The following is a 15042-nucleotide window of genomic DNA, read 5'->3' on the forward strand; positions in this document are numbered from 1 at the left end:
TGCAGGCCCACTAGTAGCATTTGCAATACCAGCCCTGGCACACATAGTGCACTTGACTAGGGACTTCATTAGTAAGGCAAACCTACCAATCATGGACAGCCAATTACCATTACACTTTATACAGGGAGCACTTACACTTTGACACTGTTTAGCAGTGGCAAAGTGTCCAAAGCATCTACGTTGGCAACACCATGTCAGAAAAAAGGTCTAGGGGGAAAGCAAAATGTTTAGGGAACTTAAGCCAAAAAGGGCCAAGTCCTACAGCTACTAATTATGGTTAAGGGATGCTAATTAACGACAATGGTTGTGATCTAAACATGCATACATAACAAGGCTCACCATGTGGCTGTAGAAACTAAGCTATACTGCTGTGAGACAAAACATATGTGATCACCATAAACAGGTTAAGAAAGAGCTCATCAATGCAAAAATGAACAATAGAGAACTCTGTCTTTTTTGTTCCGCTATATTCCTTTTAAAGGTTTCGGAGGCCCAACATAAAATTATGTTATTGGCGTACAATATTAGTTGTGTGCTAACAGATTTTCAACCAGCCGCTTGTTGAGGTGTCAAATGTTATTTCTTGAACACAGTTCAGTAGGCTGTGATTGTGGGTGGGTCTAACCGCACGTTACAATAAAAGAGCTGCACTGGGCCCATGAGAACCTTAGTCGAAAACTCAGTCTGATACATTTTGGAAACATGGAAAGGTGGTAAGGAGCATAATGACATTGATACAGAAATTGTTTTTGCAATCGCTTCAGAATTTTAATAATCACTCTTGTAACTAGTCTATCAATTATAAAACTATTTGATTATGTTAAAAATATAATCATAAATGTCACATTGCAATAAGTAAATAAGCTCCAATAAGTAAATAAGCTTCAAATAAAACAGAATTACGGCGATGCACAACTCCTTGTATCGCAATAACATTTGTAAAAATAAAAAAAAAACAACAATGCTGGGCTACATCTGTTAAAGTTACATTTTTAGGTACAGGAATTAAAAAAGAAATATCACAGTTTTGAAAAAATATAAAATGCAATAATCACAGGGAAAGGGACATATAATTTGCTACTAAACACTGTTGCAAGAGAAAAGATAAAATATGTATGGTTCAAAGTCTAAATGCCACATTCCTATGTCCATCAATATATAAGGTTCTGTGCCTTTGGTCGTTTTGGCAATAGCACATTGTTTTATCATCAGCTTAGCAAGCTCAGAAACCTCTTCTGAGAGGTGCCTACTGTCCAAGAAGGATTTCTTAAGCAAAGTTTTGTTCACTTTAGCAATGTAGGAGGGATTCAAAAGTAAAGAAGTTCTGCCTATATCCTCCACTGTAGGTTTAGTACAAAATAACCAAGGAATCTTCAAACCTTTATCACATTTCAAACAATCTACAATATCCTGATTGAGGCCCATAATAACAGGGTTGCAAGCCAGATAAGAGCTTCAATGTAAGTCAACTCTAATTCCTCATAACCAAAGAAATGCGGACAACTCAGAGGACAGGAAAGAAGATGATGGTAGAAACAACTCTCCTCTATTTGCAAACATTCTCATTTGTATAGCACCATCTCTCAGCACCATATGATGTAATCAGGACACATTGCATTTTGTAAATTTTAAGTAGAAGGGCCATTAGTTTGCATCCTATTGTTGTGGGAAGATTGAACAACTGAATTAAAACATTTTGTTTGATTAACACTGAGACACGAGGACCAGATGACCGTAGAATCAAACATTATGCCAAGATATAGACACTGCTGGACTCTCTTGGGGACTTTAACTTTGATAGAGAGTTTGCAATCTCAAGCCATTAGGGCCAAAAAATAGGAAATTACATTTCACAAGATAAGTCTTGAGATGAAAGTCCTTCATGAAGGTTACAAAAGCATCAACCACCATTTTAAGCCATAGACATGCAATTAGTATAGCATCATCAGAATATAAAACTGCCGGAATTCACCCAAGGTTGTCCATATGGACATCCTGTCCACATTTAATCAGAACTGAATAAGGACTACGAATACCAAGAAAAAACAAAGGCAAAGCTAGGACGTAATGGTACCATAATACCCATTCTAATTTCAAAGATCACGTACATTACCCATTACTGTCAAATCTGGCTTGAGCAAACAAGTTGGAGTGGAACACCGATGAAAACAATTATCTAAGATAGTATCTAGGCCAATATGAATTAGATGGCACCATAATTTAGATCTATTAACATAATCTAATGTACTATTAAGGTCAATGTAGGCCAGGTTCACCAATAATAAGATGCAGATTCAGGCATTGCTCTATTCTATCAAGGCCTTCTCTGAAACCAAACAGTGTTTCGCAAAGAATATTGTCATTAGCCTAGTGAAAAATTCTTTTGGGTAAGATTTTACCAATCACGTTAACCATAGTATCAACCAAAGATATAGGTTTGTAACAACGTGGATCTAACCTGTTCGCTTCCATAGCTCATGACAGATGCAGTTGATTTTTACAAGTGCTATTTATTACGTTAGTAAGTAGGGTGTCCCAAGGTCAATACTAGACTTGTAGAAGTCCATGGGCACAACAGCCAACACAGGCGCTTTGCAAGAAGGACTCTCTTATAAGGCAAGAGAAATCTCATAAAGCTCGAAGGTTATATCAACGGCACCTGGTTGATAATTAGCGCTTAATGAGATACCATCAGAGCAACTCATTGGTTTGGAGTGGTAGAGGTTATTAAAATGAGATAACCATTGATTGGCAATTATATGTGGCCCAAAGCTAGGAGTTGTATATCAATTGCACCCCCTAAGAGGAGTTAACAGTTTGCCAAAAAAGTTTAGAATCTTGTCAGTGCAGTATGAAGGCACCTGTTAGAAACTGAACAGGCCCAGCCAAACCACCTAGGGGCACTGGAATCAGACTACCACAATACCTAGAGGTGTGACCTTCTGATCAAGCTGCCCTGCCCAACAATAGATTTTACAACGAGTTCCAGGCTAGCCTCAAAGGAGAGGCATATTTCAAAATAAGGCCAACGGATGCCTTACAAGTTGCTAAAAAAAAGGTACTCAAGCTGTGAGTTTCCAAGCTAGCCTAAGTCCATTGTCCTCCGCAGTAATGCATGGATAATCAGGGAGGCTACACACTGTACATATCAGAAGAACAAAAGAAACTGTTAGCGAATTATGGTGACTGTATTCTTTGCCTAACATCTCACCAATGAGAAGGCATTAAGCCATACAGATGTAATCAATAACAGAAGAACAGCCACGTCCCAAGAACATGGGAATAGGTTTAGTAGCGCATAAATCTGATTCATGAGCATTAACCAAGTGCTAGCGTATGGGAATCCAAATGATTAAAAATAAGATCCTTACTTAGCCATGAACTCAAGGTATCAAAAGATAAAGTACTAATGCAGTGCTTGGCATTAAATCTTCATATAAAAGAAGGTTAGTAGCCTTGTAAGATTGTACAAATCATCAGTCATGCTAAACAAAACAAAAATGAATTCAGAATGTACGAATATCAACAAACCATAATTAAAAATGTATTTGTGTTTTTTAAATCACAGTTCCATTTAACTAAAAACGCCTCTATTCCACTATGTCGGATGTATATAGTATTGATTTGGTTATTCAATGATAACCTAAACAATGTTGATGGTCCAACCTTGGCTCTCCCTGAGCTGGGGGGAATTGCAGATTTGGAATAACGGGGATCACAGTCGCAGTCTAGATCTATTGTGGCCCATTTTTCCTGGAACAATATTACATCAAATTCATTAACAATCATTCTGTTTGATTTTGGCATTAATATAAGCAATATTAGAGCCTGCCTAATGCACAGTACTTAAGTGCAAGTTGAAGCACTCTTCTTGGTTTAAAGCATGGTTTGACAGGTATTTAATGAATTACAAAATTACCACCCACCATGATCTGTGATACGCTAGCGCCGTCGAGGCCCTCTTACCGTTAAAATAGATTAAGCAGTGGTAAACCACATCCAGCAACTCAGGAGGAAATGAAATTGACCAAGGGATATCTCATCTGGTTAATCAAAGCTGGAGGACTACATAAAAAGTCCAACAATCGAGCTGGAACTAGTTTCCAGATTCTCATGTTGGTACAAGTTCATTACATAAATTGATTTTTTAAAGTTTACCACTACCCAATCTCCCTATATTGTTTTCAGGATGGGACCAATCCATGCAACTCTCTATGCCAATAATATTTTGTCAGAATTAAAAACATTGAATCCCATGTGTTTAGATATGACTGTTTTCAAGTTGGTCACCATCCATGCTGGACTCGTAGCACAAAACTAGAACATTTGGATGGATTAAAGACAAGCGGGGAAGGGAAGCTTAATGTTGCAATGATTTTTTGGAACTACAAGATATATCAAAACAGTCAAGACCAGATATCGATAGCAGGCTCAACTTACTGCAATTAATGGAGCAGAACCTATTTTCACTCAAAGTTCATTTATATGGGAGTTAGCCACCACTGTCCGAGGTAAATTCAATGGCATGAGCTGCGCTCTGTCAATTGCAGGAATTGTAAACAATTTAACAGTAGAAGACTAGGACAGAGGTGGAGGTTGATTGAAGGGGGCCATTTGTGTGATAATATAGCTTAGTGCCTTCCCTAAGTGTACCTCTATATGCTCTACTCGTTCAAGTTGTAAGAGAAGTTTTCAGAGCACAAGCATTTATTAATTACATACTTTGATGGAGATCAGGGATATATTCTTTGATTATGTCACACATTTATCAAGGCTTTTAGAAAGATGAAGGCTTTATGTTCTCCATTGCACCACCGTTCCCACTGTGTAGGGTGGTGGCTTTTAACAATACCAGCAGCACTCAAGTGGTTGTCTAGTACGAAAGGCGCAATTGCTGCCACTCATGTCATCCTGGGGCATGATGTTAGAACAACTTGCATGAACAATGTCATCAATAGAAAGACCCCCTGTTGCTGCCAGCAAACAGGGTGGTGCTGAGGAATATAGTCCTTTCCCCCCTCTTAGCAGCCACAGGGTCTCAGGAATTAAATGTGCCTCTGAATAAATATAAATGATGAAATAAACCGATCCATTGTAAACAAATCAGAAGCGCATTAACATGTCTTGGCCTGGAACTGAAAAGCATTGATAATGGACAAAAAGAGAAGTCCAGAGGAAATGGAAATATGCTGCTAGGCCTTTTATTGAATACTAAACACCATAAATTGCTCTGATGATTTAAATAGAAACACAGAAGACATTTTGAGATGATTCAAAAACAGTATTAGGAAAACTATTGTAATTAACGTTTTTGATTGATGTCACAAAACAAACTCTACAAAATGTTCCATTATAATCGAGTTTGCCGTTTACTCCTTAAGATCCTTCTTCCCGCTCCCACCCACTGCCACACCATTACTCCAAAGCGCAGCGCTTACTCCAGCAGATAGTCACTGACAACCTGCTAGTAGATGTATGGCGCCATCATCACCCAACAAAATACGAAGGCACATTTCACTCTGCAGTACACAATACCTGGTCCAGATTGGACATGTGGCTCGTATCACAAGACACTGCGTTGCATGCTCTCTCCTCCCGCCATTTACGTGTACCTATTCAGACCACTCCCCTGTGATTATGTCAGTGGCACCTCTGGGGATGTCCCCCCCCAGACTAGACAGTGGCGTCTGCAGCCCACGTCGCTCCTAGATGCAGTCTTTCAGTCCGAATTACGGGAAACGCTAGAAGAGTATCTGCGACTCAATATAGACTCCGTACCGTCCCTGGCCACAGTGTGGGAAGCGCTGAAGGTCACTGTGCGGGGACACTGCATGGCCAAGACAGGGGAATTATCAAATACATTTGCACAACGATAGCGCGCTTGGAAAGCCAGATTAAGCAGCTAGAGGAGAGTATGCAGGGTGCGAGTGACGGTCCCACAATGGCCAAGATACGGGAGACCCTAGCTGAGTACCAATCTGAAGCAGAAAGGGAATGTCTCTTTTGAGGAAAATATCACAGCGCGCAAATACTGCGAGGGCGAACGCCCTGGCAGAGCACTCGCCGATACTATCCAACCGCCCAGAACAGCAAATCATGTCCTGGCTATCCGAGATAAGGACGGGGTGATGCATCGGGACACGAGGGCCATAGGGGAGGTATTTACCACGCACTACCAAACACTATATACGTTGTGTGCGGCGCGCCAAGATGAGACCCCACACTACATGCAACAGATAGAATTGGCTTGGCAAATCGGCAGAGGGAATTCTTAGCGGCTGACTTGGGGTTAGACAAAATTCGGGAGGCCATAATGCAGATTAGTAATGGCAAGGCACCGGGGCCGGACGGCCTTGGCATAGAATTTATAAAACATACAAAGATACCCTGGCTCCCTTTCTGAAGGCAGTTTATAAAGAGGCAGCCCAAACAGGGACACTCCCGCCTATCATGCGAGAAGCAATGCTGGTCTCATTGCTAAAACCAGGAAAGCTCCCTGAATCCACAGACTCATACAGACCATTGTCATTGATAAACTGCGAAGTCAAGATATTGGCAAAGGTCCTAGCCAATAGGCTCACTCTCCTGATGGATGGGCTTATCCGACCTGACCAAGCAGGTTTCATATCTGGCCGATCAACCTCGCACAACCTGAGGACCCTCTTCTCTCTCCTACATGATATATATCAGGAGGAACAGGTGGTGGCGTTCTTCCTAGACGCCACCAAAGCGTTCGACTCCCTGGAATGGAGGTACCTCCAAGCAGTATTGACACACATGAGGTTTCTTCCGGGATTTCTTATGTGGATCAAACTATTGTACAATAGACCATGCGCCTCATTGCTGCTGAATGGGGAGGGCTCCCCAGCCTTTTGCATTACCAGGGGCACGCGACAGGGTTGCCCCCTTTCACCCCTACTATTTGCGATAGCAATGGAACCGCTGGCAGCCATGCTGCGCCAACATCATAGGCAATATGCGCTCGACTACCCCACGAGGCCCATTTTAATATTGTTCTACCCAGATGACATCACGCTCTATTTGCGTAACCCTGCTGAAGGATTAAATGCCATGATCCGCGAAATCATAAAATTCGGGGCCTTTTCGGGAATTACCATTAATTGGGGTAAATCCCAAGTCATGCCACTCACGAACTGTACCACTCTGTTTCAAATGGATTATCCGCTGTTATGGAGTAATGACTAGGTCAGATATCTGGGGATCAGAGACAAGGAGGAGCTTCTGCGTGCCAATTACAGGGTAGCCCTTGCTAACGGGGAGGATCTGATCAACCGATGGATAGCTCTCCCGCTCTTTAGCTGGCCGAAAGCTTTCATGACCAAATTTGTATATCTTTTCACAAACATCCCCTTCCCCCCCCCCCCCCCCCCCCCCTCCCGGACACCCTTTTTTCACTAGACTGAAAGGCCAACTCATCCATCTCGCATGGGGTGGTAAGCAACCTCTGATTAAATGGTGTACCCTCACGTTACCGTTCTCTCAGGGCGGGTTTGAAGCACCTGATCCCGAACTCTATCTCAGTGCTCAGGCACACTTCGCCGCATGCTGGCTAGCCCCTCCCCCCTTTATGACACTTGGCAGTGGAGCTGGGGCTCATGGCGCTGCTACCTCTGAGGGGATTCCTGGGAATAGATGACAAGACACCCGGGGGGTAAGGGATCCACTGTGGCTTGTACAAATAATACGTGGTGTGCAATTGTCAAAAGGTCCCAAGTCCCCATGCTATATTCCCCACTACTCCCTCTGCTCGACCAGCATAACCTGCCAGTCACACAGGAAGGGATTTGCAAGTGCATGCTCCTCCGACTAGGCATCAACACTTGGGGGGACATGTACCACCAGGGCCACTTCAAAAGTGCGGCCGAGTTTCTAGGCGACACACCTCCTACCACTATGGACAGATTCCTATATATTCGCTTACGACAACCTGTCAAAGCTGCTACTCCTGAGTTTCCAGGAGAACCCCCCACATTACTCCCATTGCACCAAACGATACGAGGAGGGGCGTCACACACCGTTTCCTGTATATACAAAGCCTCCATAGGGGTGGGGGGACACAACACCATGAAAGCAAAGCATGGGTGGGAAACGGAATTGGGGCATCCTGGGGCATCCTATCATGGAAGAGGCCTGGGCATACAGCTGTCAACAAACCGGACGCATCACTGCCAGCAGCAGGTTCCGAATTATTCATTTTAAATTCCTCCATAGAATGTATTACACCCCGGTAAGGTTACACAGGCTCTAGTTACGCGAAAGCGATAGATGCGACCGTTGTAAGCAGGAGGGAGCGGGCTTTCTACACTTATCACGGGAGTGCAGCTACATAGCGCAATACTCTACTGAGGTGGGGAAAGCCTTGGGGGACATGCTAGGAGTGCAGCTGATTCTTACACTGGAAATGGATCTCCAGGGCTACCTTCCAGGCCACAAAGGCCGCGTTAAAAGATTTCTGGCTACGGGCCTGCTGGTGGCCAAATGCAAAATTGCCTGCAGGTGGGGGCGAGGCAGAGCGCCCCTGTTTAAGGAATGGCTGACCATCCTTACTTACTGTCAGGAGCAAAACAATATCTACGCTGAACTGCTACCCCTTCGCTCACGACTCTGACATCTGGGAACCACTCACTCTGTACATGCTCAGGGTAACAGCAGCAGACGCGGAAGATGGGGTCGCAAACCAATCAACGACATGAAAACAACGAGCCACACTGTCATGGGGTCGATACTTGAGGGGACTGCTGTGACCTCTTCTTTGCCACTCATGCTTATGCCGATTGCTATGTGCTGGGACTGATAAATTCAAGCTCAAGTTGAGTACTGGTCTGAGCTATTCATGGTCAGCCACTGTAGTATATACCACACTTAGAAATGGTAGCATTGGCGTTCTGAAGCATGCCAGACCACATGGTCAAGGGATTGATAACTAATGAGACTACTGTGATATTTCTTCTGTTTCTCATGTTGACACTAATTGCCAGGTGTTGGGACCGGTGCATCCAAACTCCTGCTATGCACTAGCACGTTGTATTCAGGGATTGCCAAAGTAGTATCTACCACACTTTGTAACTGCAGTATTATTGTATTGAAACATGCCGGACCAAATGGTCAAGAGGTTGATAACTAATGAGTCTGCTGTGATGCTCCTCCCGCCACGCATGCTTTTGCTGATTGTTATGTGTTAAGGCTGTGCACAGGGCTGAAGTATCCATGGACTGCCAAAGTAGTGTGACACACTTTGTAATTGTAGTACTGTTGTACTGAAAAATGCCAATAAACAAAGTTTAGAAAAAAGGATCTTTCTTCATCATTATAAGTTATTTCACAAAAGATCTGTTAAGAAAAGTCTATTTTAACTGTTATATATTTTTACCATGCATTGTTCTTTGCCTCCCATGCCTTCTCCCTCGAATTAAATTTTAACTCATGAATCCCTTTCAAATGTGGTTATTGCTGAATTCAGAACGTCCATATACTTAATGATTAATTTCTTTATTGTTGCCAATCATATTAAAGTAAAAAAAAAAAAAAGGATAAAAATGATTAAGTTGGAAATATTGATTTTCACGATACCTTGTTAAAAATCTGAGGGGTAAAAATTACAAACAGATTTTATTTTGAAAAACAATATAAAATACACAAATAAAGGAGTGGTCCCTTAGAATATGACAGCTAAGGAAAAAGAGTGAAACTGTGCATGGCTTGAATGTTATAAACGACATAAGAAACCCTCTAAGTAACATTTGTTTAGTGGTAGGGTAAGACCACCCTCTAGATTGAAAACTGAAGTTCAGGTTGAAGATGAAGTACAATCTATTGTATTATGAAAAAAGTAAAATAGAGGGGCAAGTATGCTCTTAACGTCAGCCTTGTGATGCATTTTTTCAAATGTAGGATCACATACAGAAACTTGTTGTGTTGTCTGGGTATTGTTTGTGTCAGCCCGAGAAGAGCACATTGAATTCACTGTGATCAATCCAGAAACCGATTGATAATTTAAAAAGAATAAACACCTCTGCTTGGATAAAGTGGCCATTATAAAAAGAAAAACAGCGATGGTGTCAGAAAAAAAAGCTTTAGTATTGATCTTAGTATATTTGTTTCTGCATGAGTGTACTTCACTTGGTACTTATGAAACTTAAGACTAGGATTTATTAAACCTGCCTAGGTGGCGGAGAAGACTGATGCAGGAAGACAGCTAAGGTTTAAAGCTGAACAAAAAAATAAAATCAAGACCTTTTGTACAGTCAGGGTAGAGGAAATAATTCTTAAGGACAAGGTGAAACCAGTTTTGAAGCAACATGCAAAATAGGGTCAGGCACTGTTCAACAACTTGATGCATGTTGGAACCCATAAGCTTCTAGGAGGGGTGTAAGCGATCATATTCCTGCATAAGTGTTGAGAGTCTGGGATGCCATATGTAGGGATGGCAGAGGATCTTAAACCATTAATTGTCTTGGGCTTCTAGCTAATGTAGTTAACCTTGTTAAGGAGACAGTGGATTTATTTCCTGGAAGATGAAGTTTTGGCAGGAATAACCTTTTTATTACTGACAGAACTTGGGCCCGGTCACTCTCCTCACTCCGGCACACACTACACTCCTTAAGAGGAAGAGGAAGCCACTCTCTGGGGCATCACTGCTTAAATTTGGAAGCTCCATTATAAATGAAGGAATGAAAAATAGCTCTGATTAGCACAAGAGAGGTAATAATTTGAGAACTAGATTGAGCTATGGAGCTGCCAAAAGTACATTGAACATAAACTTTGCATAAGCCTCAGCCACCAGCGAGGACACACTGTTTATGTAGTATTACTGAATGAATCTCTTGTCCAAAACACTCTCCCTAAGAGAAGAGGTTAAGAACACAATTAAAAAAGAAAATTGCTTAACATAACCCTCAAGCAGTGCAGGTGCAAGTGTACCAATTGTGCTGCATTATTTTCAAGTTGCCATCTGTGCGATTAAAAGAGCATCAAAGTGGCACACTGGGCCTAACCACACAACATGAATTCATCCAATCATCAAAGCATATTGATATCTCACAGATGGTTAAACCCAGGGGTGTGAAACTAATTTTAAAAAAAATGGAACATTGAACAAAATGCTATTTCAAGAAAAAAACTCAGAAATGTCTAGGGACGGCCATTATTATTTTCAGATCCAGTCAAGCTAATTTAAACTAATTTACTACTTAAAAATCAATCACATTATAAAGTTAGAATGGAATGCATTTAAATCGATGGCCTTTTATCACTGCTGTATGATCAATATACATTGCCCTCATACACAGTTAATATCTGTCACGCACTTCTAAGGTGATTTAGAACTACAAGAATGTAATATTATAAAATAACTTCCCATGCCTTGCTTGCAGTTAATAATTAACTTCATTACATTTAATAAATATTTTATAACTCATCAATTAAGGATTTTTTTTTAATCACTCGTAAAATTCACCTCCTTCTGTGATGTCTTTTTTCACTCCCGCATTTCTCAAATTCTTCCTTCCTCCTTATTAGTACTCACTTTTTTAATGCTCTTAATGCAGCTTCTTTTTGTAGGCAGTGCTATGTAAATACATGCACTTATTTTTGACAAACTTGAAAGGTAGTTCAACCACATTTATTTGTACTGGAGTGGTTTTACAAAATAATTTAAAGTTTCATCAGTGCACAAAACAAGTAAAAGGAGTTTTTGAAAACAGAACACTAAAAGTAATCGACTTTAAATCTTTCCATCACAGCTCAAATGTGGCTAATTCTTGATATGCTCAAGAAAAAGGTATGGAAGTTATGAAGAACCTACTAGGGTGGAGAGATCCTTTAACCAAGGATAAGGGATACATCCTCCCTACCTAAACAATGTTAACAAAGGAGTATCCCTCTGGAGCTAAAGTACCTACAAAAGGGTGTTATATGTCACACCAGTGCACCACTCCCATGGAAGTGAGGAGGGGGGGGGGGGACTTTATTATAACCCTCACCCACTCTAATAGTGGCATGCTTCACCTTTGGGTTCACCCTAACTCCTAAAGGTCAGGGTGGGCTCAACCATATTCATACTATTTTTAAATTTCGGAAGTCAATTTCACAAGTGAATATTAGGTTGGAGTCTGGCATACGGAAAATTGCATTGCACAGGGATACAGCCTACTTAATATGTTTATAGGATTAGTCAGGGACTCAAATACATGAATCTCTTGGTTGGCAGAGCTGTGGTGAAAGGCATAAGGGTTTTGGAGGATCAGAAAATACTTGGTTTTCTGATTTAACTTGTGTTCTACACATATTTGATATGGATAATCTTTTCCTGAAGCAAAATCTATTTGGATTACTTAAAATAGTGAATTAAAGCTGTCCATATGTAGATTAGATAGTATGCTGCTGTGGTGGAGAGTGGCTAAATATGTGTTACCCTTCTGTAGCCCTCAGATCTAATTGTTTTCTAGTCAACCCTAACTTTTTCAGTGATCATATCCTTCATTTAAAAACCTTACTACTGCCATCATGGGAATGCAAGTCTGCCTGGAACTTCAATAAAGGGAAAGGGGTATTATTGCTGCTAATGTGGCTTTAAGAAGGAAGTTCATCTGGTGTTGGTGGTACACAGTAGTATACACAGTTGTCGATGTTTGTGAAATCTCATCTAATCAACTTTCCAAAGAGAATAATAAAAGGCACAGGATTTGATTTATCCTCACTCAGCCATGGTCTTTTATGAGTCTTTCATGGGTTTTTATTTTTCATCATTTGCAACTGCTTGGATGGGATAACCGTCAAGGCCATAGATGCATTTTCCCGTTTGTGTTCCCATTCCGTTGTGATGATGGGGCATTAAGTAGTCCTTCTGTCAGACTGCAGAGGTAACATGTGCACCTTGAATGCCAGGCAGTGTTATCCACTAATTACTGTTGTATAATCATTTGTTTTACTTTGCTGTTACAACAGGATGTATTTGGAGCTTTTTGTTCACACAAAAAGACAATGATATGATTAGGTTTTCTTTAAGATGTAACAAAAATTCTAATCCTTTTTCAAAAGTATCACAATATTTTATTTTTTATGACTTAATTTCACCATTTACCAAGCAAACTTCATTTTCGAATCCCTTTTCATGAAACACTTTTTTAGGGCAATGCTTAAAACTGGTAGCACGGTCTATTCTGCAAAGGAAGACTACATCCTGATTCAACAATCTTGTAGCTCAAGATGCTACTTCATGAATATATTTTCTTTGTAGTGTATCCGTAGAAAACACAAAAGTTCACCAATTAATACTAAAATCGTCCCTTAACAAAAACCCAAACCTATTAACTTTGACAATGTTGTTTTGCAGCCTGGTGTTCTTACAGTCCGCAGTGCAGCCCAGTTGAGTTTTGAAGACATACGTGAAACACTAACTAAATTCCTCCAGACAGCATTTCTCATTTAGCAACACAGCGAGGGATGCTCATATGGGACTGAAGGCGGAGATCAGACTTTGTTTAATATATTTCTAATAGGCATCCAGCAATGCACTAATAGTGAAGACGTTAAATCTTCTTTCAACATCTATATTTTCATGCCCTGTCATTAATGCATGTTCTTTTTAATAAGTCAATTCTTTTTAATGGGTAAATCCATGGGCATAGTGAGGTTAATTGTTTGCCTACTTTAGTGGTACTTTGCCGAGTAGCTCCGGTCCCTGGACGGAGCAAAAAGCAATATTAAAAGATGAAATGTAGAGAGCCAGGGAGTGATGGAAGAAGAGATTAAGACTAGGATGCATTGAGGAATGGAGGACAGTAGTTCAATTACGAAACACCAAAGCACTTTTCAGATGGCCACAAAAGCACAAATACAAACCTCACTCACTTAAAAAATGAAGCCAATCAGACATGGGTGAACTAAGCAGTAATACAAAGCTGGAGCAATAATTCATTTGAGAGTCAGTCCTGCTCCACCCCCACTGTCATTTTATCTACCTCCAAGTATGCATGATTTTGGAATGGATTGTTTTTCTCTCTAAAATTTTACTGGATTGGGATTTAAAGCAATAACAGAACGCCAGAACAATATTTTTGTGGGAATGAAAGCCAAAATGTAGCTATTGCTGAAATGTCTTAAGCCAATACAGCTGGTATAGGACCGCTATGAGGCGACGAAATGGAGGAAATAGTAAGGAAAAAGGTTGGGGGACTTGAATGATATTTCTTCACTATGGCACAGTAATGCAGAGCTAGCTTTAAATTTAAAGCCCAGTCGGATTTCAAATGTATGACTATATATTGCTCTAATGTTCCCCATTCCCAAGTACTCCTCTAAAAGTATAACACCTGCTAAAAAGTAAATGTCCTGCCTAAAATTGTCTAAATTGTGTGTTACAAGCTTTTAGAAATTGGGTCTCTAGTTGGCAGAGGTTTGAATCTTGAACAAGTAGGGACAGCAATCCTAGTCAGGATAAGTCAAGTAGAGATTACAAGATAACCTGTTCTCACCCTCTGGTATCTTGGCACAGAGCAGTCAGGCTTATCTAAAGATGCAATGTGTAAAGTATTTGTGCAACACACACACAGTAACACAATGAATACACCACAAAAAACTCCATGCAGGTTAATAAAAGAAGAATATTTATCTAAGTGAAACAAGACTAAAATGACAAAAGTCCAAATCAGTAGAAGTCGTGATATGAATTTTTAAAGATGAAATCCCAAAACAGTGCCTAGAAGTTAATAGCACTGAAGGGTTACTTGAGGTCGTGCTAGACCAGGGGAAATCCAAAGTTCAGGCAGACGCAATGGAGGGCTGGCCGGCGCAATGGAGGGCTGGTGGGCTGCCGGACTCAGAGAGGTTCCACTGACAAAGTACCTTGGATGTAGCAAGCATCAACATCGAAGGCTCAGAGTGAAGAGTCGAGGGGGCTGGAGGCGAAGCATCAGCACCAATTTGCACAGTTGATGAAAGCTTCAGTGTCAAAGTCCTTTAAGATGCAGGCACTGCATCGATTTGGAGCGGCAATGGCAGTCGATGTTGAGCCATGCACTC

The 15042-nt window shown here is 41.0% G+C and overlaps 1 protein-coding gene across 5 annotated transcripts in view; it reads right to left on the reverse strand.

Moving 5' to 3' along the window:
- Window positions 1–15042, reverse strand: part of GRAMD4 (GRAM domain containing 4) — a 497316-nt gene that overhangs the window by 286543 nt on the left and 195731 nt on the right. The gene's annotated exons all lie outside the window — the stretch shown is intronic.

This window comes from Triturus cristatus, chromosome 4_1, assembly GCF_964204655.1.
Source record: "Triturus cristatus chromosome 4_1, aTriCri1.1, whole genome shotgun sequence".
In the NCBI taxonomy this organism is placed as follows: Eukaryota; Metazoa; Chordata; class Amphibia; order Caudata; family Salamandridae; genus Triturus; species Triturus cristatus.